The 27928-nt window shown below is 51.4% G+C and overlaps 2 long non-coding RNA genes across 9 annotated transcripts; both read right to left on the bottom strand.

The window, feature by feature from the left end:
* Positions 1-4888: 4888 nt before the first annotated feature.
* On the bottom strand, positions 4889-8852 carry LOC128827602 (uncharacterized). 2 transcript variants are annotated; one of them, XR_008443014.1, is made up of 5 exons: positions 8493-8852; positions 8007-8123; positions 6577-6710; positions 6097-6216; positions 4889-4996 (listed from the first exon to the last, which is right to left on the bottom strand). It is a non-coding gene; the product is annotated as an uncharacterized LOC128827602 (long non-coding RNA). The 2 variants fall into 2 exon arrangements; XR_008443015.1 differs by having other exon boundaries at positions 6577-6663.
* A 585-nt stretch (positions 8853-9437) lies between these two features.
* Positions 9438-27710, bottom strand: LOC128827603 (uncharacterized). Of its 7 annotated transcripts, none has more exons than XR_008443021.1 (6): positions 27029-27710; positions 26720-26838; positions 25802-25952; positions 25107-25238; positions 24589-24807; positions 9438-9647 (listed from the first exon to the last, which is right to left on the bottom strand). It is a non-coding gene; the product is annotated as an uncharacterized LOC128827603 (long non-coding RNA). The 7 variants fall into 7 exon arrangements; XR_008443018.1 differs by having other exon boundaries at positions 25818-25952; XR_008443016.1 differs by having other exon boundaries at positions 25107-25952.
* Between the last annotated feature and the right edge of the window lie 218 nt (positions 27711-27928).

Raw genomic sequence — 27928 nt, 5'->3', positions numbered from 1 at the left:
AGGGTTTCGGTCTCCTTTGCCATGCAAATTAAGCCACAGGTCACTTTGACACGCACGGCAAAATGACTGCCCTGTAACCAGGGTGTAAGGTCTTATACCTCTCACGCTTAAGCTAGGGGAGCCTTTCTGTGCCTGTGACTTAGCGACTCTCCCCGGACCCTCCACCACTTGAGAAGGGTTGAACTTCTGTTTCTCTTAGTCACAGTAAATTCCCACAGAATGATTTCTACTTGGCTTTTTTGAGATTGGAAGTGAAATCTTATTTGGGACCTATCCCGGTCAGATGGAACATGGTGTGGCGAAGGGGCGGCTGTAAGGGGATGGCGGAGGCCGTGGAAAATTCGCCCCTTTTCTCAAAAAAGCCAAGAAATGGCCCAACCAAGCAAACGTCACAAAGTCTGGAAATGAACAGGGGAGGTGGGGGGCTCCTTTCGGACCCTCACTTCCGTGTAATCCTTCCTCAAGTCCTTTTGCGCCGCCCAATTTACACCGCTCAACCAACCACAACTTTCACCCTTTGTTTTCTTGTGCACAAGAAAGAACGCTGTCGGACTGACGAGCGTCAACTGTAGGGATTCGGACAGCTCCGTTAGTTGTGTCCCAATTCCTGGCCTTGTGTCTCTTTGGTGATTAATCACCAAAGAGAGGAGATTTCTCGGGCTACGTTGGAAGAGATTGAGGTGGCGGTCCTTTCTGAAATGTGTTCATGTTGAGATGTTGTAGGTAGATGCGGTGGTATTCAGAGCCGGCACGTGGGTGCACCTAACCCTACTAACAGGACCGCGTCACAAGTAAAAGGGGTCTTTTCTGGTAAAGGTAGGGGGCACAAAGTTGTCATTTTCTTGGTGGGGTAGGAGGTAAGTCGGGAAGGGTGTCGCTGAGGGACGGAGGATTGATTGGAAAGGGGACACTCAGCAGGATCCCTCCCTTACCTGTTCATTTCCAGATCTTTTCACATTCAGGACTCCCCCACCCTCATTGTGTAAAGGAGGTGTATTATATTAAAGAAAGGGTGACTGCCCTGTAATCAGGGTCCAGGTCGCTTTGCCTTTTCTCCTCTCTGCGTCGGCCCTCTGCACGCCAAGGTCCAAAGTGAGCTCCCTCTAACTAGGGTGTGGGTCTTTCCCTGCCTTTCACAAGGTAACACTGCCATTTGAAAGGTAGTTCTAGAAATCAGCCTCTTGAGAGGGTTCAGGGTTTGCCCTACTAGCTGTGCCGTGCCCTCCTCACTCACGCACTCAGACAAGTCAAAGCCCGCGTCCTCTGCATCCACCTGGACCCGCCTTCTGCCGCAAGCTCTCCTGCGCTCTGGAAGAGATCGGTGCCGAAAAGTAGGAATTAGGGTAATTTCCGGCAGGGCCGAGTACCTTGCCAATGTGATCTGAATCTACCTTGTACACGTGCTCTCTACTGAGCCACAGCTAACCCGCTTCACCTCTCTCTTTCTAGCAACTCAAAGGACAAAATGGACAAGACGACACAAGCACCAAAGAAACTGCAGGAAAAGGGAAGAAAAAGCCACGGCCAACGGCTGCACACACCGCACACACAGCACACACCGCACCCCTCTACCGAGGGATCGGGTTCGACACTTCTCCTCACGGGCTTAATCCCCCTTCAGGTGCCCGGTAAAAGGACCTCCCTGTAAACAAGGATCAAGGTCCATTCCTTACAAACCAAAATGCTTTATGGGTCCCTTCCATAGCTGAGGCGGAGCGAGCCCCCTTTAAAACGGGTTGAGGTCTCTGTGGGTTTGGGCTTCTTAGGACCTAGCCTTTAAAATGCCCCGTGCCGTTGACCCCTCCCTGTCAGAAGGGTGCAGGTCTCCCCTTTCTAACTCCTCTTGGGCCGTTGGCACTCGCTGGGCAACGAGACCACCCACTTCCGAGGGAACGGAGGTCTCTCCTTTACAGCGCTTTTCGCTCTGGCCCATTGGAAGGCTCCTGGCTTAAGGACCACCCTGTAAGGAGGGTTTCGGTCTCCTTTGCCATGCAAATTAAGCCACAGGTCACTTTGACACGCCCGGCAAAATGACTGCCCTGTAACCAGGGTGTAAGGTCTTATACCTCTCACGCTTAAGCTAGGGGAGCCTTTCCGTACCTGTGGCTTAGCGACTCCCCCCGACCCTCCACCACTTGAGAAGGGTTGAACTTCTGTTTCTCTTAGTCACAGTAAATTCCCACAGAATGATTTCTACTTGGCTTTTTTGAGATTGGAAGTGAAATCTTATTTGGGACCTATCCCGGTCAGATGGAACATGGTGTGGCGAAGGGGCGGCTGTAAGGGGATGGCGGAGGCCGTGGAAAATTCGCCCCTTTTCTCAAAAAAGCCAAGAAATGACCCAACCAAGCAAACGTCACAAAGTCTGGAAATGAACAGGGGAGGTGGGGGGCTCCTTTCGGACCCTCACTTCCGTGTAATCCTTCCTCAAGTCCTTTTGCCCCGCCCAATTTACACCGCTCAACCAACCACAACTTTCACCCTTTGTTTTCTTGTGCACAAGAAAGAACGCTGTCGGACTGACGAGCGTCAACTGTAGGGATTCGGACAGCTCCGTTAGTTGTGTCCCAATTCCTGGCCTTGTGTCTCTTTGGTGATTAATCACCAAAGAGAGGAGATTTCTCGGGCTACGTTGGAAGAGATTGAGGTGGCGGTCCTTTCTGAAATGTGTTCATGTTGAGATGTTGTAGGTAGATGCGGTGGTATTCAGAGCCGGCACGTGGGTGCACCTAACCCTACTAACAGGACCGCGTCACAAGTAAAAGGGGTCTTTTCTGGTAAAGGTAGGGGGCACAAAGTTGTCATTTTCTTGGTGGGGTAGGAGGTAAGTCGGGAAGGGTGTCGCTGAGGGACGGAGGATTGATTGGAAAGGGGACACTCAGCAGGATCCCTCCCTTACCTGTTCATTTCCAGATCTTTTCACATTCAGGACTCCCCCACCCTCATTGTGTAAAGGAGGTCTATTATATTAAAGAAAGGGTGACTGCCCTGTAATCAGGGTCCAGGTCGCTTTCCCTTTTCTCCTCTCTGCGTCGGCCCTCTTCACGCCAAGGTCCAAAGTGAGCTCCCTCTAACTAGGGTGTGGGTCTTTTCCTGCCTTTCACAAGGTAACACTGCCATTTGGAAGGTAGTTCTAGAAACCAGCCTCTTGAGAGAGTTCAGGGTTTGCCCTACTAGCTGTCCCGTGCCCTCCTCACTCACGCACTCAGCCAAGTCAAAGCCCGCGTCCTCTGCATCCACCTGGACCCGCCTTCTGCCGCAAGCTCTCCTGCGCTCTGAAAGAGATCGGTGCCGAAAAGTAGGAATTAGGGTAATTTCCGGCAGGGCCGAGTACCTTGCCAATGTCATCTGAATCTACCTTGTACACGTGCTCTCTACTGAGCCACAGCTAACCCGCTTCACCTCTCTCTTTCTAGCAACTCAAAGGACAAAATGGACAAGACGACACAAGCACCAAAGAAACTGCAGGAAAAGGGAAGAAAAAGCCACGGCCAACGGCTGCACACACCGCACACACAGCACACACCGCACCCCTCTACCGAGGGATCGGGTTCGACACTTCTCCTCACGGGCTTAATCCCCCTTCAGGTGCCCGGTAAAAGGACCTCCCTGTAAACAAGGATCAAGGTCCATTCCTTGACAACCAAAATGCTTTATGGGTCCCTTCCATAGCTGAGGCGGAGCGAGCCCCCTTTAAAAGGGGTTGAGGTCTCTGTGGGTTTGAGCTCCTTAGGACCTAGCCTTTAAAATGCCCCGGGCCGTTGACCCCTCCCTGTCAGAAGGGTGCAGGTCTCCCCTTTCTAACTCCTCTTGGGCCGTTGGCACTCGCTGGGCAACGAGACCACCCACTTCCGAGGGAACGGAGGTCTCTCCTTTACAGCGCTTTTCGCTCTGGCTCATTGGAAGGCCCCTGGCTTAAGGACCACCCTGTAAGGAGGGTTTCGGTCTCCTTTGCCATGCAAATTAAGCCACAGGTCACTTTGACACGCACGGCAAAATGACTGCCCTGTAACCAGGGTGTAAGGTCTTATACCTCTCACGCTTAAGCTAGGGGAGCCTTTCTGTGCCTGTGGCTTAGCGACTCCCCCCGACCCTCCACCACTTGAGAAGGATTGAACTTCTGTTTCTCTTAGTCACAGTAAATTCCCACAGAATGATTTCTACCGGGCTTTTTTGAGATTTGAAGTGAAATCTTATTTGGGACCTATCCCGGTCAGATGGAACATGGTGTGGCGAAGGGGCGGCTGTAAGGGGATGGCGGAGGCCGTGGAAAATTCGCCCCTTTTCTCAAAAAAGCCAAGAAATGGCCCAACCAAGCAAACGTCACAAAGTCTGGAAATGAACAGGGGAGGTGGGGGGCTCCTTTCGGACCCTCACTTCCGTGTAATCCTTCCTCAAGTCCTTTTGCCCTGCCCAATTTACACCGCTCAACCAACCACAACTTTCACCCTTTGTTTTCTTGTGCACAAGAAAGAACGCTGTCGGACTGACGAGCGTCAACTGTAGGGATTCGGACAGCTCCGTTAGTTGTGTCCGAATTCCTGGCCTTATGTCTCTTTGGTGATAAAGAGAGGAGATTCCTCGGGCTACGTTGGAAGAGATTGAGGTGGCGGTCCTTTCTGAAATGTGTTCATGTTGAGATGTTGTAGGTAGATGCGGTGGTATTCAGAGCCGGCACGTGGGTGCACCTAACCCTACTAACAGGACCGCGTCACAAGTAAAAGGGGTCTTTTCTGGTAAAGGTAGGGGGCACAAAGTTGTCATTTTCTTGGTGGGGTAGGAGGTAAGTCGGGAAGGGTGTCGCTGAGGGACGGAGGATTGATTGGAGAGGGGACACTCAGCAGGATCCCTCCCTTACCTGTTCATTTCCAGATCTTCCAGGCGGAAACCTGAGGACTGTTCATATCTGCTTAGAAGGATATCCAGGTTGCTCAGGTCCACTTGTGCCAGCTTCTCGTGTGGCTTGGGCTCGTGGCCAATTCCTCTGCAAGCACAGCTGCAAAAGCCAAGCATGAGCCATCACTACACAAATCTCTATTGGTGTGTGAAATCTTGCCCTCATCCCTGCCTCCCTCTCCCATCCCATCCCCATCAGCCCCACTGGATGAACAGAAACTGAGTGATCATTTCTCTCCTGGAGCAACAGTGACACCAGGTGGCCCACCAGGGGAATGCACAAAGCATTTTCCTTAGGCAGTAACAGTGACACCAGGTGGCCACTAGGTGTAATTGCACAGAGCATTTCCCACATGAAGTAAAAATGACACCATGTGGCCACTTTGAGTAATGCACAAAGCATTACCCTACTGGAGCAACAGTGACATCTGTTGGCTAATCCAGGTAATGAAGAAAACATTTCAGGGAGCTGGAGTGGCACCTGGTGGCCACTCGAGGTAATGCACAAAGTAGTTCCAAAGGGATCAACAGTGACACTGGGTGGCTAATCCAGGTAATTCACAAAGCATTTCAGGGAGCAAGACTGACTAGGTGGCCACAAGGGGTAATGCACAAAGAATTTCCCCCATTGATCAACAGTAACACTGTGTTGTCACCTGCAGTACCCTCAGAGTAATCCCTTAAGAAGCAGCAGTGACATTGGGCGGCCAGTTGGACGACTGCACAGAGCATTTCTTTCATGGAGCAACAGAGACACTAGATGGCCAATCGGGGAAATGGACAGAGCTTTTCCCCTGCGGAACAGCAGTGACACCCGGTGGCCACTCAGTGTAATTGCACAGAACATTTCTCTCATGAAGCAAAAATGAGACTGTGTGGCCACCCCGGGTAATCACAGAGCATTTCCTTCATGAAGCAATATTGACACCGGGTGGACACTCTGTATAGTTGCACAGAGCATTTCCCAAATAAAGCAACAGTGACACTGGGTGGCTAATCCAGGTAATGCACAAAGCATTTCCCCCATGGAGCAACAGTGGCACTGGGTGGGCACCTGGGGTAATGCACAGAGCATTTCCTTAAGGAGCAACAGTGACACTGTGTGCCGTGATACAGCAGGGCCAGAGAGCAGCAGGAGAATGGTGGAAGAAAACTAGAGTGGTACGGATGAGGAATAGAGTGCCATAATTGTTCACTCACAGCCAGTCATGCAGAAGACAGAAAGCAGAGGACTGTTCATCTCTGCTTACAAGGATGTCCAGGCTGCTCAGGTTCACTTCTTCCAGTTTCTCCTCTGGCTGGGGCTCCTGGGCGATTCCTCTGCAAACACAGCATATAACCCAAGCAGGAGCCATCACTGCCCAAAGGTCTATTGGTGTACGAGATACTGCCCTCCCTCTCCCATCCACTGTACATCAGCCCCACTTGATGAACAGTGACAGTCAACTCCCACAGTCACCCCCACCACTACCAATGGAGGATCTAGTACCATCATGTTTCTCTTCCCCCTCCCAATGCCCCAGTGGGTTGCAGACGCCCCAGACCAAGCCTGTGAGCATGCACCATTGCCCATGTTCTATGCAAAGAGACAGGACAAGGGGAGAGAGAGAGAGAGAGTATGCTGGCCAACATATGAGAGAGACACATAGGAAGAAGGACAAATTCAGCACCTGTACTCACCTTTCCGGTTCCAGGCCTCTGCTCAGGTGAACATGCTCCTCCCTGTCCAGGAAGATCAGCTGCTCCCAATATAGGGAAATTCTCCCTCTCACCCAGAACAAGGAGGAAAACTTTTATTACAAACCGAACCCCACCTAAAGGGAAGCAGACGTCTGTACTCAGCCTTTACCACACATGTATCTTAGAGGCCACCTGGGCTATTTCTCAGAATGAAGTTGCCCTGGAGCAACAGTGACACCCAGTGGCCAATCACGGCAATGCACAGAGCATGTCCCCCATGCAGCAGCAGTGACACTTGGTGGCCACTCGCGGCAAAGCACAAAGCATTTCCCTCGTGGAGCAACACAGACACTACGTGGCCACTCAGGGTAAGGCAGAAATCATTTCCCCCCCACAGCGCTGCACTGATACTCGGTGGCCAGCCGGGGTAATGTCTGGGCTGTCTGCCTTGGACCATCACCGCCATCCGGCGGGTAGGCAGGGTAACATACAGACTGTGTTTCTCCTGGAGCAGCGGTGACACCCGGTGGCCAGTTGGGGAAATGCGCAGCGTGCATCTGCCCTGGAGGAGCAGTGACAGCCTGTGGGCAGCAGGGGCAGCACCAGCCCCTTCCTCACTGGGGGAGCTGAGGTGGGGTAGACAGAAAACTGTGGCAGCTGCATCCCCCCCACCACCACGAGGCCTCACCCCTCACTGAAGTGCAAGTTCTACCTCCGCCCCTCAGAGGCTCCAGCCCTTCACCAGCCCAGAGGCCAGAGCCAGACAGGGTAGGGCGACTGCTACGCTAGGTTGCGCAATGATGCAGGTAGCCATAGCGCTCCCCACCCTTGTCCTTGTGCTGTGTGGGGTCCCGGGGCTGTGGCTGCTCCTCAGTTCCCGGCCGCCCTTCGACCGCTCACAGACCTTAAGAGCCGCTCGGGTTGGGGTCGGGCTCCAGGGCCAGCAGAGTCCTCGGGGAGCAGTAACCACGAGGGTTAGGACCCAGGAGCCCAGCCTGGAGCAGGTCAGCCCGGAGTGCTGTGCAGAGCCCTGGACCCTCCACATAACATGTGTGGTGCAACTTGGTGACTGGAGACACAGGCCGAGGGCTACTCTCAGACCCCTGCTCACGTCCGCTACTGAATATGGCCTGCTTCAGAGAGGATACCTAGAGTGGCATGACCAGGGAAGCTCACCCAGTGATAGAGAAGGAAGAGACTTGAGGACTGAGCATATCTGCCCTCAACCCTCTTCCCGTTACACCTTTAGCATTACAACCAAAAAGCACCCCTTGCAACGGCACCCGACATAGTCACTCTGCAGAGCAGACTCTGGCCCCTCCCCCGCCTCAATCCCACAGAGCCCCGTGCCCAGTGAGGAAGCTCATGGCCTGTGAAGAAAATTAGAGCGAGCACAGATGAGGAATTCCAAGCACTGACGGCTTACTCACAGTCAGTTATGCGGATGGCAGAAAGCGGAGGACTGTTAATCTCTGCTTACAAGGATGTCCAGGCTGCTCAGGTCCACCTCTGCCAGCTTTTCCTTCGGCTGCTGCTCGACTGTTCCTCTGCAAGCGCCACAAATAAGCCGAGACGGAGCCATCACTCCACAAAACTCAATTGATGGGCAAAATCTTGCCCTCATTCCTGACTCCCTCTCCCATCCCGTCTACATCAACCCCACTCGATGAACAGAGACTGCGTCAACACTGACAGTGAAGCTCCACTCTCGCGCGCGCTGCCCCGCGTGATTTTTGTCCCCTCCCACTTCTACATGGCTTCCGAGACCTAGCCAGTGGGGATGCACACCTAGCACGCCTGCCCGTGTTCAACGAAAGGAGACTGAACAAGTAGAGACAAGGACAGACCGAGAAAGTGGGTCAGACAACACACTAGAGAAGAGAGAGAGAAACATGGAAGGAAGGCAAGAAACTCACCAGCTAGAGTCATCCTCCTAGATGCAACCTTTCGCTGCGATGAACACACCGCTCCTGGCCAGACAAAATGAGCAGCCCCTGATAACGGGGGACCTTGTCTCCCTCGTAGCCACAGCTAGACGGGAACCTTTTCTTACAAACACAGACCAAGCTAACGGCGCATCCCTGCCTGGAGCCATGTGGGCCGTGACCAGACTCCTCACCAAACCAGACACTTAGCTCACTGACAGTGACGGCTGCTCCGTTTCCAGCTAGATGGCATCGCCATAGCCTGGCATCAACAATGCTCACTGTCTCATGGCTCTTGCGTGCCTTCCATCTCACAACAGGGGTGGGCTCTTACCCTTGACTTCTTTCTCCTTCCTACTAAGCAGAATACAAGAGGGAAAAACAAAAGTTATCATCGGTGTATGTTCTTCTTCTCCCTGTCCCATTACACCTTTATAGATACAATTAAAAAGCACACAACACACACTCAACCTCTGGAATTGCTGGCCAGAGAATGCTGTGAAAGTCAAGACTATAATAGGGTTCAAAAAAGGACTAGGTCAATTCATGGAGAATAGGTCCATCGATGGCTATTAGTCAGGATGGGCAGGGATGGTGTCCTTATCCTCTGTTTGCCAGAAGCTGGGAATGGGCCACACAGGATGGATCACTTCACGATTACCTGTTCTATTCATTCCCTCTGAAGCACCTGGTATTAGCCAGTCGGAAGACAGGATACTGGGCTAGATGGACCTTTGGTCTGACCCAGTATTGCCATTCTTACGTTCTAATGTTAAGCAGCCCGTTGAACCTGCACCCAAGAGAGTCACTGTGCAGAAGAGACTATTGTCTCTTCCCCTGCTCGTAATCCCACAGCTAATCCCAAAATAGGGAAAGTCTCCTCCCACACCCAGAACAAGGAGGAAAACTTTTATGAGAAACCAAGCCTCACCTAAAGGGAAGCAGCCGTGTGTACTCAGCTACTACCATGCATTTATCTTAGGCTTCAGCCGTGCCGCTAAAAGTTGTGAAGTGTAGTTATGAGGGAGGCAGAAAGCTGAGGACTGTTCATATCTGCTTAGAAGGATGTCCAAGCTGCTCAGATCCACTTCTGCCGGCTTCTCCTCTGCCTAGGGCTCCTGAACAACAATTCCTCTGTAAGAGCAGCTGCAAAAGCCAAGCATGAGCCGTCATTACACAGAGCTCTTGCCGTCATCCCTGCCTCCCTTTTCCATCATATCTACATCTGCCCCCCTCAATGAACAGAGACCGAGTTAACACCGACAGTCACCGCTCCATTCTCGCACCCACTGCCCTGCATGATTTTCGTCCCCTCCTACTTCTTCATGACTCCCGAGACCTAGCCTGTGGGGATGCACACGTAGCACACCTGCCCTTGTCCTATGAAGGGAGAGGAGAGGAGAGAGAGAGTCCATGGGGCTGCTCTATGGATAAGTTCAATAGGCATCAGTGGCTTAGTGGTATGCAGGACTGGTGCAACCACTAGGCGAACTAGCCGCCTAGGGTGCCAAGTGGTTAGGGGCTCCCACTGGGTCTTAGTGTCCACCCTTCTGGATTTCCTATCCCTGTTCTGACCCTTCCTGCAGGCTCGGAGTCTTCCTGGGAAGGGGATCTAGTAGTTAAAAGAGAAAAAGCCTCCAGCCTGCCAGACCTATCAGCACAACACTGAAATTGTTAAAGAGCCATTCAAGGGGTAATGAAGCCACTTAACAGGCATTTGCCAACCCCCAGGTATATATTCAAAAAGAACAGGAGTACTTGTTTCAGAGTAGCAGCCGAGTTAGTCTGTATCCGCAAAAAGAAGAACAGGAGTACTTGTGGCACCTTAGAGACTAACAAATTTATTAGAGCATAAGCTTTCATGGCCAACAGCCCACTTCTTCGGATGCATATAGAATGGAACATATATTGAGGAGATATATATACACACATACAGAGCATAAACAGGTGGGTGGCACCTTAGGCCTTGGCTACACTTGCGGATTCACAGCGCTGCAGCGGCAGTGCTGTGAAGCATGAGTATAGTCGCGCCGCCAGCGCTGTGAGAGCTCTCTCACAGCGCTGCAAGTACTCCACCTCTCCGAGGGGAATAGCTTGCAGTGCTGCGAGCGAACGTGCAGCGCTGCAGGCGCTGATTACACTGGCGCTTTACAGCGCTGCACTCGCTGCGCTCGGGGGGGGGGGGGTTTCACACCCCTGAGCACAGCAAGTGCAGCGCTGTGAATTGCCATTGTAGCCAAGGCCTTAGAGACTAACAAATTTATTAGACCATAAGCTTTCATGGACTACAGCCCACTTCTTCTGAAACCAGGTATATACTGTCAGTTTCTGAATGTACTGACAAAAACAGTTGTGCATGACGGTCATATTTACTCAGGACATGTCAGTCTACAGGATCTTAGTTTGAAATTTGCTTTAAAAATATTTCATTAGTGAGTTGGTGAAGATTATAAAATCAGATCTCTAAAAAATCCTTTTTTAGATGCACAATCATCTTTAGCCTTAAATGCTTGGATCTTCAGACATATGATTTTTTAAATAAATCCTTCAAAAGACCTCCCTTATCTAAAATACACATTTTAATTACTATAATAAAAAAACTTACTTCCAAAGTCTTCCAGTCCTTTCTGCTCATCCATTTCTCCCTTCACCCCTCTCCCCCAACCCCCACTGAAGAGAGCCCTTAAACGGACAACAGCCCTTTGCTTCCAGATAGCTGGACGAAGAGTTTCCCCTTCTTTACTTCTGACTATCTTTTGATGAACTAGTTTTAAGCAAAATCAGTACCTTAGTAAGATATAAAATCCTTTGTTATGCCTACAATCTTTGGAAACATATTTTTTAAAGTTGGTGAAATTTCATAAACGTGTATTGTTATGGAGATCACACACAGTAAATTAGTGTTCCCTTTTTCTAAAAGCAATGAACATTGTTATGAACACACTAAACCTCTGTTTCTGATAAACTGAAAATATTTTCTGTTTCAGTGAGTTAAATATGTAGTAATCTGGAATGATAACTTTATGAAGGTTTAGAGTACATTTAAAATATAAAATCAGCTTAGAAATACTGATTAAGAAAATGTAAAACAGAAAAGAGCTGCATCATGTATTCCATAATATTTAATGTTGTATTCAGAAAGACAGCTTACTCACCCGTACTACAAAGTTTTTGCAAATAAATGTCTGACAAACTTCAGGGCATATCAAAAAACCTGTGACTGACATTTTTTATTCCCAAGTTTAGTGCTTTTAATTAGGTACCTTCTGCATGTCCATTTCATGTGAGGGAGAAGATACAGGGATCTCCATGGGGAACTGTGACTATGGGGGTACATCTACACTACAGGGGGGAGTCGATTTAAAATACGCAAATTCAGCTACGTGAATAGCGTAGCTGAATTCGACGTATCGCAGCCGACTTACCCCATTGTGAGGACGGTGGCAAAATCGACTTCTGCCGCTTTTTGTCGGCGGCGCTTACTACCACCTCCGCTGGTGGAGTTAGAGCGCCGATTTGGGGATCGATTGTCGCGTCCCAACGGGACGCGATAAATCGATCCCCGAGAGGTCGATTTCTACCCGCCGATTCAGGCGGGTAGTATAGACCAGACCTAAGCCACCGTGAGGCGGGACGAGCATCTTGTTATTCTTTCTGCTTTGTCCCTCCGCCCCCGCCGGGCTGCAAGCTCAGGCTGCCGTCTGGCATAGGGGCACCAGTTTAATAATAATGCACAGGGACCCATAAATCCTAAGGATGGCCCTAGGGGGTGCCAAAAAGCGGTGCCCTGGCTTGGCAGGGAGGAACCGCCTTCCGGAGACACCAGATAGCCAGAACGTCAGCTTGTGGGAGCAGCGAGCCCCCACCATGGAGGAGCCGGTGCGGCGCGGGGGGGGGGGAGCCCTGCAAAGGTGGCAGCGCCGCTAGCGGGGAGCAGCCGTGCCCCTTGCCCCTCCTGCCCAGGTTGCGGACAGGCATCCCTCCGGGGGCGCCTGCAGCTGCAGCAGATGCATGCGGGCAGAGGCCCCCCGTGCGCCCCCCAGGTCCCCCCTCGCTGTGCTCGGGGTCTGCAGCTCCCGGGCATGTGAGCCACTGCCGGGGCGCGGAGCCCGGAGCCTGCTCTAGGAGTGGCAGCAATGGTGGCAGCTCACACTCCCGGGAGCCGCAAAGCCTGAGCGCAGCGAGGAAGGAGCCGGGGGATGCATGGGATCCACTGCCCGCATGCATCAACTGCATGGAGCAACAGTGACACTTTGTGGCCATGCGGGGTAATGCAAGAGCATTTCCTTAAGGAGCAACAGTGACACCATGTGGTCATGTGAGGTAATGCACAGAGCATTTTCTGCATCGAACAACAGTGACACTGTGTGGCCATGTGAGGTACTGCACAGGTCATTTCCCTCATGGAGCAACAGTGACACTGTGTGGCCACACGGGGTAATGCACAGAGCATTTCATTCATGGAACAACAGTGACACTGTGTGGCCACGTGAGATAAAACACAGAGCATTTCCTTCATGGAGCAACAGGGACACTGTGTGGCCACGCCGGGTAATGCACACAGCATTTCCTTCATGGAGCAACACTGACACTGTGTGGCCACCGAAGATAAGGCACAGAGCATTTCCTTCATGGAGCAACAGTGACACTGTGTGGCCACGTGGGGTAATGCACAGAGTATTTTCTGCATCGAACAACAGTGACACTGTGTGGCCATGTGAGGTAATGCACAAGGCATTTCCTTCATGGAGCAACAGTGACACTGTGTGGCCACGCGGGGTAATGCACAGAGCATTTTCTACATGGAGCAACAGTGACACTGTGTGGAAACGTGGGGTAATGCACAGAGCATTTTCTACATGGAGCAACAGTGACACCGAGTGACCACGCAGGGTAATGCACAAAGCATTTCCTTCATGGAGCAACAGTGACACTGTGTGGCCATCGAAGATAATGCAGAGAGCATTTCTTTCAAGGAGCAACAGTGACACCATGTGGTCATGCGAGGTAATGCCCAGAGCATTTTCTGCAGCGAACAACAGTGACATTGTGTGGCCATGTGAGGTACTGCACAGGGCATTTCCTTCATGGAGCAACAGTGCCACTGTGTGGCCACACGGGGTAATGCACAGAGCATTTCCTTCATGGAACAACAGTGACACTGTGTGGCCACGCAAGCTAATGAACAGAGCATTTCCTGAATGGAGCAACAGTGACACCGTGTGGCCACCCAAGGTAATGCACAGAGCATTTCCTTCATGGAGCAACAGTGACACCGTATGGCCACTTGGGGTAATGCATGAGCATTTCCTTCATGGAGCAACAGTGACACTGTGTGGCCACACGGGGTAATGCACAGAGCATTTCCTTCATGGACCAAGAGTGACACCGTGTGGCCACGCAGGGTAATGCACAGAGCATTTCCTTCATGGAACAACAGTGACACTGTGTGGCCACGCGAGGTAATGAACAGAGCATTTCCTTCATGGAGCAACAGTGACACTGTATGGCCATGTGGGGTAATGCACGAGCATTTCCTTAAGGAGGAACAAGTATCAGGGGTTAGCTGTGTTAGTCTTTATCTACAAAATAAAAAGGAGTCTGGTGGCACCCTAAAGACTAACAGATTTATTTGGGCATAAGCTTTCGTGGGTAAAAACCTCACTTCTTCAGATGCATAGAGTGAAAGTTACAGAGGCAGGCATTATATACTGACACATGAAGAGCAGGGAGTTACTTCGCAAGTGGAGAACCAGTGTTGACAGGGCCAATTCAATCAGGGTGGATGTAATCCACTCCCAATAATAGATGAGGAGGTGTCAATTCCAGGCGAGGAAAAGCTGCTTATGTAATGAGCCAGCCACTCCCTGTCCCTATTCAAGCCCCGATTAATGGTGTTAAATTTGCAAATGAATTTTAGTTCTGCTGTTTCTCTTTGAAGTCTGTTTCTGAAGTTTTTTTGTTCAATGATAGTGACTTTTAAATCTGTAATAGAATGACCAGGGAGACTGAAGTGTTCACTTACTGGCTTATGTATGTTACCATTCCTGATGTCCGATTTGTGTCCATTTATTCTTTTGCGGAGGGACTGTCCGGTTTGGCCAATGTACATGGCAGAGGGGCATTGCTGGCACATGATGGCATATACAACATTAGTGGATGTGCGGGTGAATGAGCCCTTGATGGTGTGGCTGATGTGGTTGGGTCCAAAACCCGAGAACCCCGACTAGGGGTATTCTATCTGCTACCCAACATCCATAAACCCGGAAACCCCGGACGCCCCATCATCTCAGGCATTGGCACTCTTACAGCAGGATTATCTGGCTATTTGGACTCTCTCCTCAGACCCTACGCTACCAGCACTCCCAGTTATCTTCGAGACACTACCGACTTCCTGAGGATACTACAATGCATTGGTGTTCTTCCTGAAAACACCATCCTGGCCACCATGGATGTAGAAGCACTTTACACCAATATTCCACATGAGGATGGACTACAAGCTGTCAGGAACAGTATCCCTGATGAGGCCACAGCACGCCTGGTGGCTGAGCTTTGTGACATCTTCATCATACGGACCCACGGAAAGGAGGCCCTTGAAGAATTCCACCTGGACTTCAACAATTTCCACCCCACCATCAACCTCATCCTGGACCAGTCCACACAAGAGATCCACTTCCTGGACACTACAGTGCAAATAAGTGATGGTCACATAAACACCACCCTATACCGGAAACCTACTGACCGCTATACGTACCTACATGCCTTCAGCTTCCATCCAAGACACATCACATGATCCATTGTCTACAGCCAAGCCCTGAGATACAACCGAATTTGCTCCAACCCCTCAGACAGAGACAAACACCTACAAGATCTTTATCAAGCATTCGTAAAACTACAATACCCACCTGGGGAAGTGAGGAAACAGATTGACAGAGCAAGACGGGTACCCAGAAATCACCTACTACAGGACAGGCCCAACAAGGACAATAACAGAACACCACTGGCCATCACATACAGCCCTCAGCTAAAACCTCTCCAGCGCATTATCCACGATCTACAACCTATCCTGGAAAATGATCCCTCACTCTCACAGACCTTGGGAGGCAGGCCAGTCCTCGCTTACAGACAACCCCCCAACCTGAAGCAAATACTCACCAGCAACTACACACCACAGCACAGAAACACCAACCCAGGAACCAATCTGTGGGGGACTTTTTAACCCAGACGGCAAGGTTCGTTGTCTGACCGCAGAGTGAGAGACAGGCAACACCAGCAAGATCCAATACAAGCTCTTTATTGAAGAGTGCACACAACAATAGAGAGCGGCCCGTCTCCAGAGAGAACCAGCCACGATTACAATAACTAGTGAGATTATATAGACAGTTCCGTCACGTCATAGTTAAAGCAACCCAATCCCCCCCCTTTACTAGTTAAAAGCTTCTAATATTTATGCATATCTATCTTTTTTGACAGTACAAACAGTTCATGATGCCTCAGCAGCTTATCAGCTTTTTCGTCATGCACTAGAAACTAGGAGAAAGTAGGGAGTTAAGAACATAAACAGGGAGTGGAGACTGCAAGTCTCCATATGTCCAAACAAACCGTTCCTAGTACATTTGGTACAAGAATACACCTCCCCCCCTTATCTCATTCTTTGAAGCCCAAGCAAGCATGTCCTCATGTTTCACAGAGAGACAGGAATGGCCCAGCAACTACAGTTAGCCTAACTTTGGCTAAGCTGGCCAAACAACCTGTTCTATACTCCATTTTCCTTGGACCTAACAAATCCCTGTAGCAAACCTCGTTGCCTACTCTGTCCCCGTATCTACTCTGGCGACACCATCAGAGGACCCAACCACATCAGCCACACCATCAAGGACTCATTCACCCGCACATCCACTAATGTTATATATGCCATCATGTGCCAGCAATGCCCCTCTGCCATGTACATTGGCCAAACCGGACAGTCCCTCCGCAAAAGAATAAATGGACACAAATCGGACATCAGGAATGGTAACATACATAAGCTAGTAAGTGAACACTTCAATCTCCCTGGTCATTCTATTACAGATTTAAAGGTCACTATCATTGAACAAAAAAACTTCAGAAACAGACTTCAAAGAGAAACAGCAGAACTAAAATTCATTTGCAAATTTAACACAATTAATCGGGGCTTGAATAGGGACTGGAGTGGCTGGCTCATTACAGAAGCAGCTTTACCTCTCCTGGAATTGACACCTCCTCATCTGTTATTGGGAGTGGACTACATCCACCCTGATTGAACTGGCCCTGCCAACACTGGTTCTCCACTTGCAAAGTAAATCCCTGCTCTCCATGTGTCAGTATATAATGCCTGCATCTGTAACTTTCACTCTATGCATCTGAAGAAGTGAGGTTTTTACCCACGAAAGCTTATGCCCCAATAAATCTGTTAGTCTTTAAGGTGACACCAGACTCCTTGTTGTTTTTAAGGAGGAACAGTGACACTGTGTGGCCACCCGAGGTAATTCAGAGATCATTTCCTTCATGGACCAACAGTGACAATAGGTTGCCACGCGGGTTAATGCACAGAGCACTTTCTACATGGAGCAACAGTGACACTGGGTGGCCACGTGGGGTAATGCAGAGAGCATTTCCTTAAGGAGCAACAGTGACACTGTGTGGCCATGCGAGGTAATGCACAGAGCATTTCCTTCATGGAGCAACAGTGACAGCGTGTGGCCACACTGGGTAATGCACAGATCATTTACTTAAGGAGCAACAGTGACACTGGGTGGCCACGTGGGGTAATGCAGAGAGCATTTCCTTAAGGAGCAACAGTGACACTGTGTGGCCATGCGAGGTAATGCACAGAGCATTTACTTAAGGAGAAACAGTGACACTGGGTGGCTACACGGGGTAATGCACAGAGCATTTCCTTCATGGAGCAACAGTGACACTGTGTGGCCACGCGGGGTAATGCACAGAGCATTTACTTAAGGAGCAACAGTGACACTGGGTGGCTACACGGGGTAATGCACAGAGCATTTTCTGCATGGCGCAACAGTGACACCGTGTGGCTATGCGGGGTAATGCACAAAGCATTTCCTTCATCAGGGGTCTGGGGTGGAGGTGTGGATGAGGGGTTTGGGGTGTGGGAGGGGCTTAAGGCTGGAGGAGAGGTTTGGGATGCGGGGTTCAGGAGAGGGCTCAGGGCTGGGGGCAGAGGCTTGGGATGCGGGGGGTGGGGGGAGAGTTCTGACTGGGGGTTCAGGCTCTAGGGTGGGGCCAGGCATGAGCAGTTTGGGGTGCAGGCAGGCTGCCCTAGGGCTGGTGCCGGAGGACTCCCCCCAGCAGGAGGGCCGACAGGAAGGGAGCATGGGGCTCCGGAGAAGGGCCCGCTCTCCCCCTTGCCAGCAGCAGGGAGCTCCGGGCCTGGGGAGAGGACCACAGCAGCCCTGCAAGCCCCAATTTGCTCCCCTCCCCAGTTCCCGCCCACCCCCTACCTCTCTCCTCTTCAGGTCCCTGCCGTGTGGCCCTTTAGAGCTGCTGCACGGTTAGTTATAGCCAGCTGCGCAGCCGCACAGCTTAGAGGGAATTTAGCGCACTTAGGCTCGATGGGAGCCACCACTGGCTCGCGGGCCTTGCAATTGCAGAACACTGATTTATTATCTGAATTATCGCAGCAAATGGCCCATGACCCCATTGTGCTAGGCGCTGTACGCAAAGGGAATAAAGAGACAGGCCCTGCCCCTGCTCTAGTCTATGCCATGTCTAACATTAACAACTCCTGGCTCATGTCCCACATAAGAGACAGCCCCAAATCCCTGCCTTTGTATCTCCTCTGAACAACCTGGGAATAGCAACACCTGCTTCTCCAGCCCCATGATGCACCCAAACAACCCTGTAGTTCAGTTAACAGCACAGCTGCAGGGGCTGGGGGCGCTGACCTTACAGGTGTTCCCCTTACCTTGCGCTCTGATCGGCTGGGAGCACAGAGCGCAGTTTGTATGGGAGCAGGGCAGCAGCAGCTGCTCCTGAGGAATTCCAATAAAAGTCATAAGAACGTAAAAATGGCCCTACCGGGTCAGACCCAAAGTCCCTCTAGCCCAGTATCCTGTCTTCCCACAGTGGCCAGTGCCAGGTGCCCCAGAGCTAATGAACAGAACAGGGAATCATCAAGTGATCCATCTCCTGTCGCCCATTCCCAGCTTCTGGCAAACAGAGGCTAGGGACACTATCCCTGCCCCTCCTGGCTAACAGCCATTTATCCTCCGTGAACTTATCTAGTTCTTTTTTGAACCCTGTTATAGTCTTGGCCTTCACAACATCCTCTGGCAAGGAGTTCCGCAGGTTGACTGTGCATTGTGTGAAGAAATACTTGCTTTTATTTGTTTTAAACCTGCTGCCTATTAATTTCATTTGGTGACCTCTAGTTCTTGTATTATGAGAAGTAGTAAACAACACTTCCTTATCTACTTTCTCTACACCAGTCATGATTTTATAGACCTCAATCATATCTCCCCTTAGCCGTCTCTTTTCCATGTTGAAAAGTTCCAGTCTTATTAATCTCTCCTCATACGGAAGCCGTTCCATACCCCTAATCATTTTTGTTGCCCTTTTCTGAATCTTTTCCAATTCCAATATATCTTTTTTTGAGATGGGGTGACCACATCTGCACACAGTATTCAAGATGTGGGCCTACCATGGATTTATATAGAGGCAACATGATATTTTCTACCCTATCTTTTAACCAGTTACCAATCCATAAGAGCACCTTCCCTCTTATCCCATGACATCATAGTACACTATCGCCACTGGATCCTCTCGGTCCACGTCCTTGTTGACCCCATCAAAGAAGTCAACGTTCAGTGGTCCGGCGCTTCTCCCTGTTGTCTGCCTATGTCCCTGTCATAAACATACAACTAAGGGTAGCATAAAATCCCTCTTTACCTTGTAAAGGGTTAATTCCTCTTTTACCTGCCCTGTTCTCATTTGTGCCCCCTAAACTCGCACCCTGCTCTGCCACTGCCTGAATGTGCTGCAGAATGGGAGTCTCTTGCAGGGCAGACAATGCATTGCCTCTGCCCTGGTGCAATCTAGCCTAGCTGGGTCCTCCTCCTTCGAGGGGAAGGAGGACTGGTCATCAGGCTGAGCAGGGCTGACTTTGTCAGCTCCTTGGAGTTAGATGACTGGATTAAAGACCACTAGATTAGCATAATAAGTAGAAAAGCATAACCTTGTCCAAAAAGCCCCTGACAGATTGCAGCCTGCAGTGGTCTAAAGATGTACGGAGCAACTTGGCACCACATCAGCCAGTAAACCGATTGCCCACAGAGCTGAAAATACAGACGTATCAATTGCAAAACTGACTATGCAAAAACAGCAACAAAAGTCTGTTTTTTGATCAATACAACTCTGGCAACTGCACTGCCAAGGTCACCCACTGGGCCCAGAGCTGCAACTCCTCCTGTATTTTTATAGCACCTTTTATCCCCAAATGCGTTCCAACCCTACGCAAAGAGCACCGCTGAAATGCAGCCACATCTGGGGGTCAGGGTGACAGCTGACCGGCTAAGTAGCAGATTGTAGAACAGGGAAGGCTGGGGGAAGGGATATTTCTCTAAGGACTTCCAAGGAAAACCCCATCCTCTTGCAGAAACAAACATCTCTGGCAGGTCCTGCTACTCTAAGGACTTACCTGGAAACCCCACAAAGAATACTGTACGGTGTATGGAGCTCAGCTTCTCCAGCTATCTGCCGCCAATAGCAGGCTCACTGGAAATAGCTACAACAGGGAGCTTAGAGGCCGTCATAAAGTGAAGGGCTGGGCCCATGCTGTCATTTACCAAAGAGTCCTGGAGAGTTCACACCAGGTGGTCCAGTCCCCACAGCCATCCCCTCCTGCATTCCATGGCTCTCAGTATGGCAGTGAGGATCATATACAAACAAAAGAGCCAGGCCTGGGCAAAGCAAACTTTGGCAGGGCCGCCCAGAGGATTCAGGGGGTCTGGGGTCTTCGGCAGCGGGGGGTCCCTGCTGCCGAATTGCAGCCGAAGACCCGGCACTTCGGCGTCGGGTACCGGGGCGGAAGGACCCCCCGCCGCGAGTCTTCAGGGCACTTCGGTGGCGGGTCCCGGAGTGGAAGAAACTTCGGGGGCCCGGGCCCCACGAGAGTTTTCCAGGGCCCCCAGAGCGAGTGAAGGACCCCACTCCAGGGGCCCCGAAAAACTCTCGTGGGGGCCCCTGCGGGACCTGGGGCAAATTGCCCCACTTGCCCCCCCCTCCCCGGGCAGCCCTGAACTTTGGTCCCATTCCTGCTCCAGCTGGACTCAGCAGCAAAGCTCCAATTGGTTTCAATGGCAGCAGGATCAGACCCGGTGGATTCACCCCCGCCCCCGCCCCCCAATCCTCCAGGTACAGCCTTTCTCCGCTGACATTTCTTTGCCAAAATCCGCTCCTGCCCATGTTTTTAGACTAGAAATGTCTCCTACAACAGCACTTTAATGTACACTGATGTAGGAAACTGCACTGCCTGGCTTCCTGCCCCTCAGTCATCTAGGCCCTAACATTCAGAGCTGAGCTACATTTCCAAATATATTGATTTCAGTTACAACACAGAATGCAAAGTGTACAGTGCTCACTTTATATTACTTTTGATTACAAATATTTGCATTGTAAACAGATAAAAGAGGTGTTGGGCAGAAAAATCACTAAGGGGACTGGTGCTGACTGGGCAGGATGTGTTGGGAGGGAAATCCCAGAGGTGGGTTTTGCTGATTGGGCAGGAGGTGGTGGGCGGGGAAATCACTGAGGCAGCTCGTGCTGACAGGGTAAGAGGCGCAGGGCGGGAAAAGGCACTGAGGGGATTGGCGTTGACTGGGTAGGAGGTGTTGGGCTAGAAAATCACTGAGGGGGCTGGCGCTGACTGGACAGGAGGCTCTGAGTGGGAAAATCACTGAGGTGGCTCTTTCTGACTGGGTAGGAGGTGTTGGGAGGGAAAGTCCAGAGGTGAGTTTCGCTGACTGGGTGGGAGGAGTTGGGCTGGAAAATCACTGAGGGGGATGGCACTGACTAGGTAGGAGATGCTGAGTGGGAAAAGTCACTGGAGGTGACTGGCGCTGACAGGGTAGGAGGTGCTGGGCGGGAAAGCCTTGAGGTGGGTTTTGCTGATTGGGCAGAAGGTGCTGGGCAGGAAAATCACTGGAGGTGGCTCGCGCTGACAGGGTAGGAGGTGCTGGGCGGGAAAATCACTGAGGCGGCTGGCCCTGGCTGGCTAGGAGGAGTTGGGAGGGAAAGCCCAGAGGTGGGTTTCGCTGACTGGGTTGGAGGTGTTGGGCTAGAAAATCACTGGGGGGGCTGGTGCTGACTAGGTAGAAAGCGCTGGGAGGGAAAGCCCTGAGGTGGGTTTTGCTGATTGGGCAGGAGGTGCTGGGCAGGAAAATCACTGAGGCAGCTCGTGCTGACAGGAGGCGCAGGGTGGGAAAAGTCACTGAGGGGGTTGGCGCTGACTTGGTAGGCGGTGTTGGGAGGGAAGCCCAGAGGTGTGTTTTGCTGATTGGGCAGAAGGTGCTGGGCAGAAAAATCACTGAGGCAGCTCCAGTTGATTGGGCAGAAGGCGATGAGTCAATAACCACGGAAGCCAACCTCAAGGACTGGGCAGGAGGTAACCCTGTAGATTATACCCTTACTGTAGAAGAGACATGGAAAGGAAAGGGGAACAGACTCTGCTACTGATATTACAAAAAGTACTGGGTAGGAAACTCCTAAAGCAGCTTGCACTCACTAGACAAATGGCCCTAGGAGGCAAAGGTGTGTGCAGGCTTGAGCTTACCCAGAAAAAGACGCTAAGCAGGAAACCTCAAGCAGTTTGTGCTGACTAAGAAGAAGGTACTGAGTTCTCGTGAAAGCTCTCCTAACTTCTGCAACACAAACGTGCTGAAAACTAGGAATTAGGGTAATTTCCATACGGGGAGATTACTTTGTAATCCTGATGTCTAATGAGCCACACCTAAACTAGGGGAATCTTTTAGAGCCTGTGGCTGAGAGATTCCCCATCCCCCTCCCCCATGAGAAAGATTGAGGTTCTGTTTCTATTAGTCACAGTAAATTCTCCCAGAATGATTTCTACTTGGTTTTTTTGAGATTTGAAGTGAAATCTTACTGGGGACCTATCCCGGTCAGATGGAACATGGTGTGGCGAAGGGGCGGCTGTAAGGGGATGGCGGAGGCTGAGGAAAATTCGCCCCTTTTCTCAAAAAAGCCAAGAAATGGCCCAACCAAGCAAATGTCACACAGTCTGGAAATGAACAGGTGAGGTGGGGGGCGCCTTTCAGACCCTCACTTCCGTGTAATCCTTCCTCAAGTCCTTTTGCCCTGCCCAATTTACACCACTCAACCAACCACAACTTTCACCCTTTGTTTTCTTGTGCACAAGAAAGAACACTGTCGGACTGACGAGCGTCACCTGTAGGGATTCGGACAGCTCCGTTTGTTGTGTCCGAATTCCTGGCCTTGTGTCTGGTGATAAAGAGAGGAGATTCCTCGGGCTACGTTGGAAGAGATTGAGGTGGCGGTCCTTTCTGAAATGTGTTCATGTTGAGATGTTGTAGGTAGATGCGGTGGTATTCAGAGCCGGCACGTGGGTGCACCTAACCCTACTAACAGGACCGTGTCACAAGTAAGAAGGGTCTTTTCTGGTAAAGGTAGGGGGCACAAAGTTGTCATTTTCTTGGTGGGGTAGGAGGTAAGTCGGGAAGGGTGTCGCTGAGGGATGGAGGATTGATTGGAAAGGGGACACTCAGCAAGATCCCCCTCTTCCCTGTTCATTTCCACAGCTTTTCACATTGGGGACTCCCCCCCTCATTGTGTAAAGGAGGAGTATTTTACTAATGAAAGGGTGACTGCCCTGTAATCAGGGTTCAGGTCGCTTTCCCTTTTCTCCTCTCTGCATCGGCCCTCTTCACGCCAAGGTCCAAAGTGAGCTCCCTCTAACTAGGGTGTGGGACTTTCCCTGCCTTTCACAAAGTAACACTGCCATTTGGAAGGTAGTTCTAGAAACCAGCCTCTTGAGAGGGTTCAGATTTTGTCCTACTAGCTGTCCCGTGCCCTCCTCACTCACGCACTCAGCCAAGTCAAAGCCCGCGTCCTCTGCATCCACCTGGACCCGCCTTCTGCCGCAAGCTCTCCTGCGCTCTGACAGAGATCGGTGCCGAAAAGTAGGAATTAGGGTAATTTCCAGCAGGGCCGAGTACCTTGCCAATGTCATCTGAATGTACCTTGTATACGTGTCCTCTACTGAGCCACACCTAACCCGCTTCACCTCTCTCTTTCTAGCAACTCAAAGGACAAAATGGACAAGACAACACAAGCACCAAAGAAACTGCAGGAAAAAGGAAGAAAAAGCCACGGCCAAAGGCTGCAGACACCGCACACACCGCACCCCTGTACTGAGGGATCAGGTTCGACACTTCTCCTCACAGGCTTAATCCCCCTTCAGGTGCCCGGTAAAAGGACCTAACTGCAAACAAGGATCAAGGTCCATTCCTTGCCAACCAAAATGCTTTATGGGTCCCTTCCATAGCTGAGGAGGAGCGAGCCCCCTTTAAAACGGGTCGAGGTCTCTGTGGGTTTGAGCTCCTTAGGACCTAGCCTTTAAAATGCCCCGTGCCGTTGACCTCTCCCTGTCAGAAGGGTGCAGGTCTCCCCTTTCTAACTCCTCTTGGGCCGTTGGCACTCGCTGGGCAACGAGACCACCCACTTCTGAGGGAACGGAGGTCTCTCCTTTACAGCGCTTTTGCTCTGGCCCATTGGAACGCCCCTGGCTTAAGGACCACCCTGTAAGGAGGGTTTTGGTCTCCTTTGCCATGCAAATTAAGCCACAGCTCTCTTTGACACGCCCCGCCAAATGACTGCCCTGTAACCAGGGTGTAAGGTCTTATACCTCTCACGCTTAAGCTGGGGGAGCCTTTCTGTGTCTGTGGATGAGCGACTCCCCCCCGACCCTCCACCCTTTGAGAAGGGCTGAACTTCTGTTTCTCTTAGTCACAGTAAATTCCCACACAATGATTTCTACTTGGCTTTTTTGAGATTTGAAGTGAAATCTTACTTGGGACCTATCCCGGTCAGATGGAACATGGTGTGCCGAAGGGGCGGCTGTATGGGGGCTCGCGATCGACACTTCTCCGCACAGGCTTAATCCTCCTCTCTGCTTTGGCCCTCTTCATGCCAAGGTCAAAGATGAGCTCCCTCTAACTAGGGTGTGGGTGTTTCCCTGACTTTCAGAAGATAACACTGCCATTTGGAAGGTAGTTCTAGAAACCATCTTCTTGAGAGGGTTCTCCCCAGGAAAAAGGGGAAAAACAAATCAGTTGGCAACGTCTCGTAGGCTCTTCTTTTCGCCTCTCCTGCACAGAGTGGCTCTGCCCTCCACCCTCTTCCCATTACACCTTTAGCATTTCACCCAGAAAGCACCCTTTGTAACGGCACCCAACAATCACATCAGACTCTGGCCCCTCCCCAGCCTAAATACCACAGAGCTCCGTATCCAACGAGGAAGCACATGGCCTGTGAAGAATACTACAGTGAGTACAGATGAGGAATTTGAAGCACTGTCCGCTTACTCACAGCCTTTCAAGCGGAAGGTAGAAAGCTGAGTACTGTTGATTTCTGCTTAGGAGAATGTCCAAGCTGATCAGGTCTACGTTTGCCTGTTTCTCCTCCGGCTGGGACTCCTGGACAATTCCTCTGCAAGTGCAGCTGCAAAAGCCAAGCATGAGCCATCACTACCCAAAGCTGTGTTGGTGCTCGAAATCTTGGTCTCATCCTGGCCTCCCTCTCCCATCCCATCTACATTGGCCCTACTTGATGTACAGAGACCGAGTTAACACCGACAGTCTTCGCTCCACTTTAGAGCCAACTGCCACATGATTTTCATCTGCTCCTACTTCTCCATGGCTCCCGAGACCTAACCTGTGGGGTTGCACACTTAGCACCCCTGCCTGTGTCCTAGACAGCACAAGGAAAGGCAAGGACAGACACAGAGAGTTAAAGGGTGTATGTTGGCCAACGTACTAGAGAGAGAGAGAGAGAAAAAGGTGGGAGGAAGGCAAGCAACTCACCACCGGGAGTCATCCTCCTGGATCTAACCTGCTGCAGAGGACACACCGGTCCTGGCCAGAGAAATGAGCAGCCCCTGGAAATGGGGACCTTGTCTCCCTCAAAACCACATCTAGTCAGGAACCTTTTCTTCCAACCCAGCCCTAGCTAACAGGGTGTCCCTACCAAGAGCAAAATGGGCCATGAGCAGAGCCCTCACCAACCAGACACTTATCTCACTGAAAGTGGCGGCGCTTCCGCTCTCAGATGGACGGTTTTTGTGTCGCATCAACAACACTCGCAGTCTCGTCGCTCTCGCTCCCTTTCCATCGCATGAGGGCAGTAGACTGACGCGTGACTTCTTTTCCCTTGCTACTAAACCCATCACAAGGGGGAAAAACAAGTAAGTTACCCTCTCAGTCCGCAATGTCGGGTAGGCTCTTCTTTTCACCTCCCCCACACAGTGGGGCTGCGCCCTCAACCCTCTTCCCATTACACCTTCAGGACTAAAAGTAGAAAGCACCCCTTGCAATGACACCCGAAATAGTCAGTCTGTACAGCAGACTCTGGTCAGAAAGGCAGGGCTTTGGAGCTGTGCTCCGGCTCCGCTCCAGCTCCAGGCAAAAACCTGCAGCTCCGCTGCTTCGCGCTCCAGCTCCAGGCTCCGCTCCAAAGCCCTGCGAAATGCCAAACCCGCACAAAAATATGCAGAAAGTGGTCATGTTTTTGGCCTAATTGGCTTGTGAGTTGCTTGTTAGCTAATTTTTGACTTGTAGGTTGTTGCTTCTTGTAGCTTCTTGCTTCTTTTTTTTTTTTGATCGGCTCCTAGTAAAGACGGGAGAGAAACAGGGGTGCACAGTGGGCCCACCACAGTCCCAGATGACATGCCAGGGGAGATTTAGTCACATAGAGTGTTGGGGTTCTTAGGAATTGGCTTGTTTTGAAATGGGATTGGCTTGATTTCTGGCTTCTTATGAAAGTCGGGGTGCTTATATACCCAGTGAAAGTTGGCAACTGTGACTCTGGTCCCTTCCCCAGCCTTAATCCCACAGAGCACTATATTCAACGAGGAGGCACACGGCCTCTGAACAAAACTGGAATGAGTACAGATAATGAATTCCAAGCACTGACTGCTTACTCACAGCTAGTAATGTGGAAGGGAGAAACTATTCATGTCTCCTTAGAAGGATGTCCAGGCTGCTCAGGTCCACTTCTGCCATATTCCTGTCCAGCTAGGGCTCCTGGACGATTCCTCTGCAAACTAATAAAGCCAAGCAAGAACTATCACTACACAGAGCTCTATTGGTGCGTTGAATCTTGCCCTCATCCCTGCCTCTGTCTCCCATTCCATCTACATCAGCCCCAGACGAGGAACAGAGACTGAGCTCACACTATCAGTCACCGCTCTACTCTACTATCCACTGCCCCGCATGGTTTTCATACACCCCTACCTCTCCATGGCTCCCGACACCTGGCCCGTGGGGATACACACCTAGCACCCCTGACCATGTCCTACGAAGGGTGCATGTTGGGGAGCAAGGAGAGAGAAAGGCTGAGGGGCCCCATGGGTGGTGGGAGGGACTGGGGGGAAGGGTAGGGATAGGGGTGCAGGTTGGGGAATGTTGGAGAAAGGAGAAAAGAGCACTGGAGGGCCCACAGATCTAGGGACAGAGTGGGGTGCAGGTTGCGTTGGGCTGGGGGTGTTGGGAGGGAGGAAAAAAGGAGGCTATGGGGCCCAACGGATGGGGGGATGAACTGGGGGGCTGTTGGGGAGGAAGGGGGGCTGAGCAGTCCATACAGATGGAGGCGCAGGTTGTGGTGAGCTGGGAGAATGTTGGAGAGCGATGGGGGCTGAGGAGTCCCAGGAGTGGAGGAATGAATTGAGGAATACAGGCATGTGGGTTGGGGAAAGTTGTTGCAGGCTGGGGGGTGTTGGAGAGGGAGGGGGGCTGAGGGGCACTATGGGAGGAGGCAGGGATGGGGGAAAGGTAGGGATGGAGTGCAGTTTGGAGTGGCCTAGGAGGTATTGGAGGGAGAAGAAAGGAGGACTGAGGAGCCCAACGGATGGGGGGATAGATGGGAGCGGGTTGGTTTGGGCTAGAGGAAGGGGGGTGTGGGTTGGAGAAGGTTGCAGGCATGGGGGGCGGGGCGGGTGGGTTGGGGACTGGGGAAGCAGGTTGGGGTGGGCTGGAGGTTTGGGGGGGGACTAGGAAATTTGCAGCAGGCTGGGGCGTGTGAGGGGGACGAGAAAAGTCATGGGGGCGGGTTGGGGAAGGTTACGGTGGGTTGGGGACCGGGGAAGCGGGTTGGGGCGGACTGGGGGTGCAGGTTAGAGAAGGTTGCGGGGGGGG

The sequence above is a fragment of the Malaclemys terrapin genome, chromosome 22, assembly GCF_027887155.1.
Source record: "Malaclemys terrapin pileata isolate rMalTer1 chromosome 22, rMalTer1.hap1, whole genome shotgun sequence".
NCBI lineage: Eukaryota > Metazoa > Chordata > Testudines > Emydidae > Malaclemys > Malaclemys terrapin.
The sequence above is the reverse complement of the archived record's forward strand: the minus strand, read 5'-3'. Positions and strand labels throughout refer to the sequence as shown.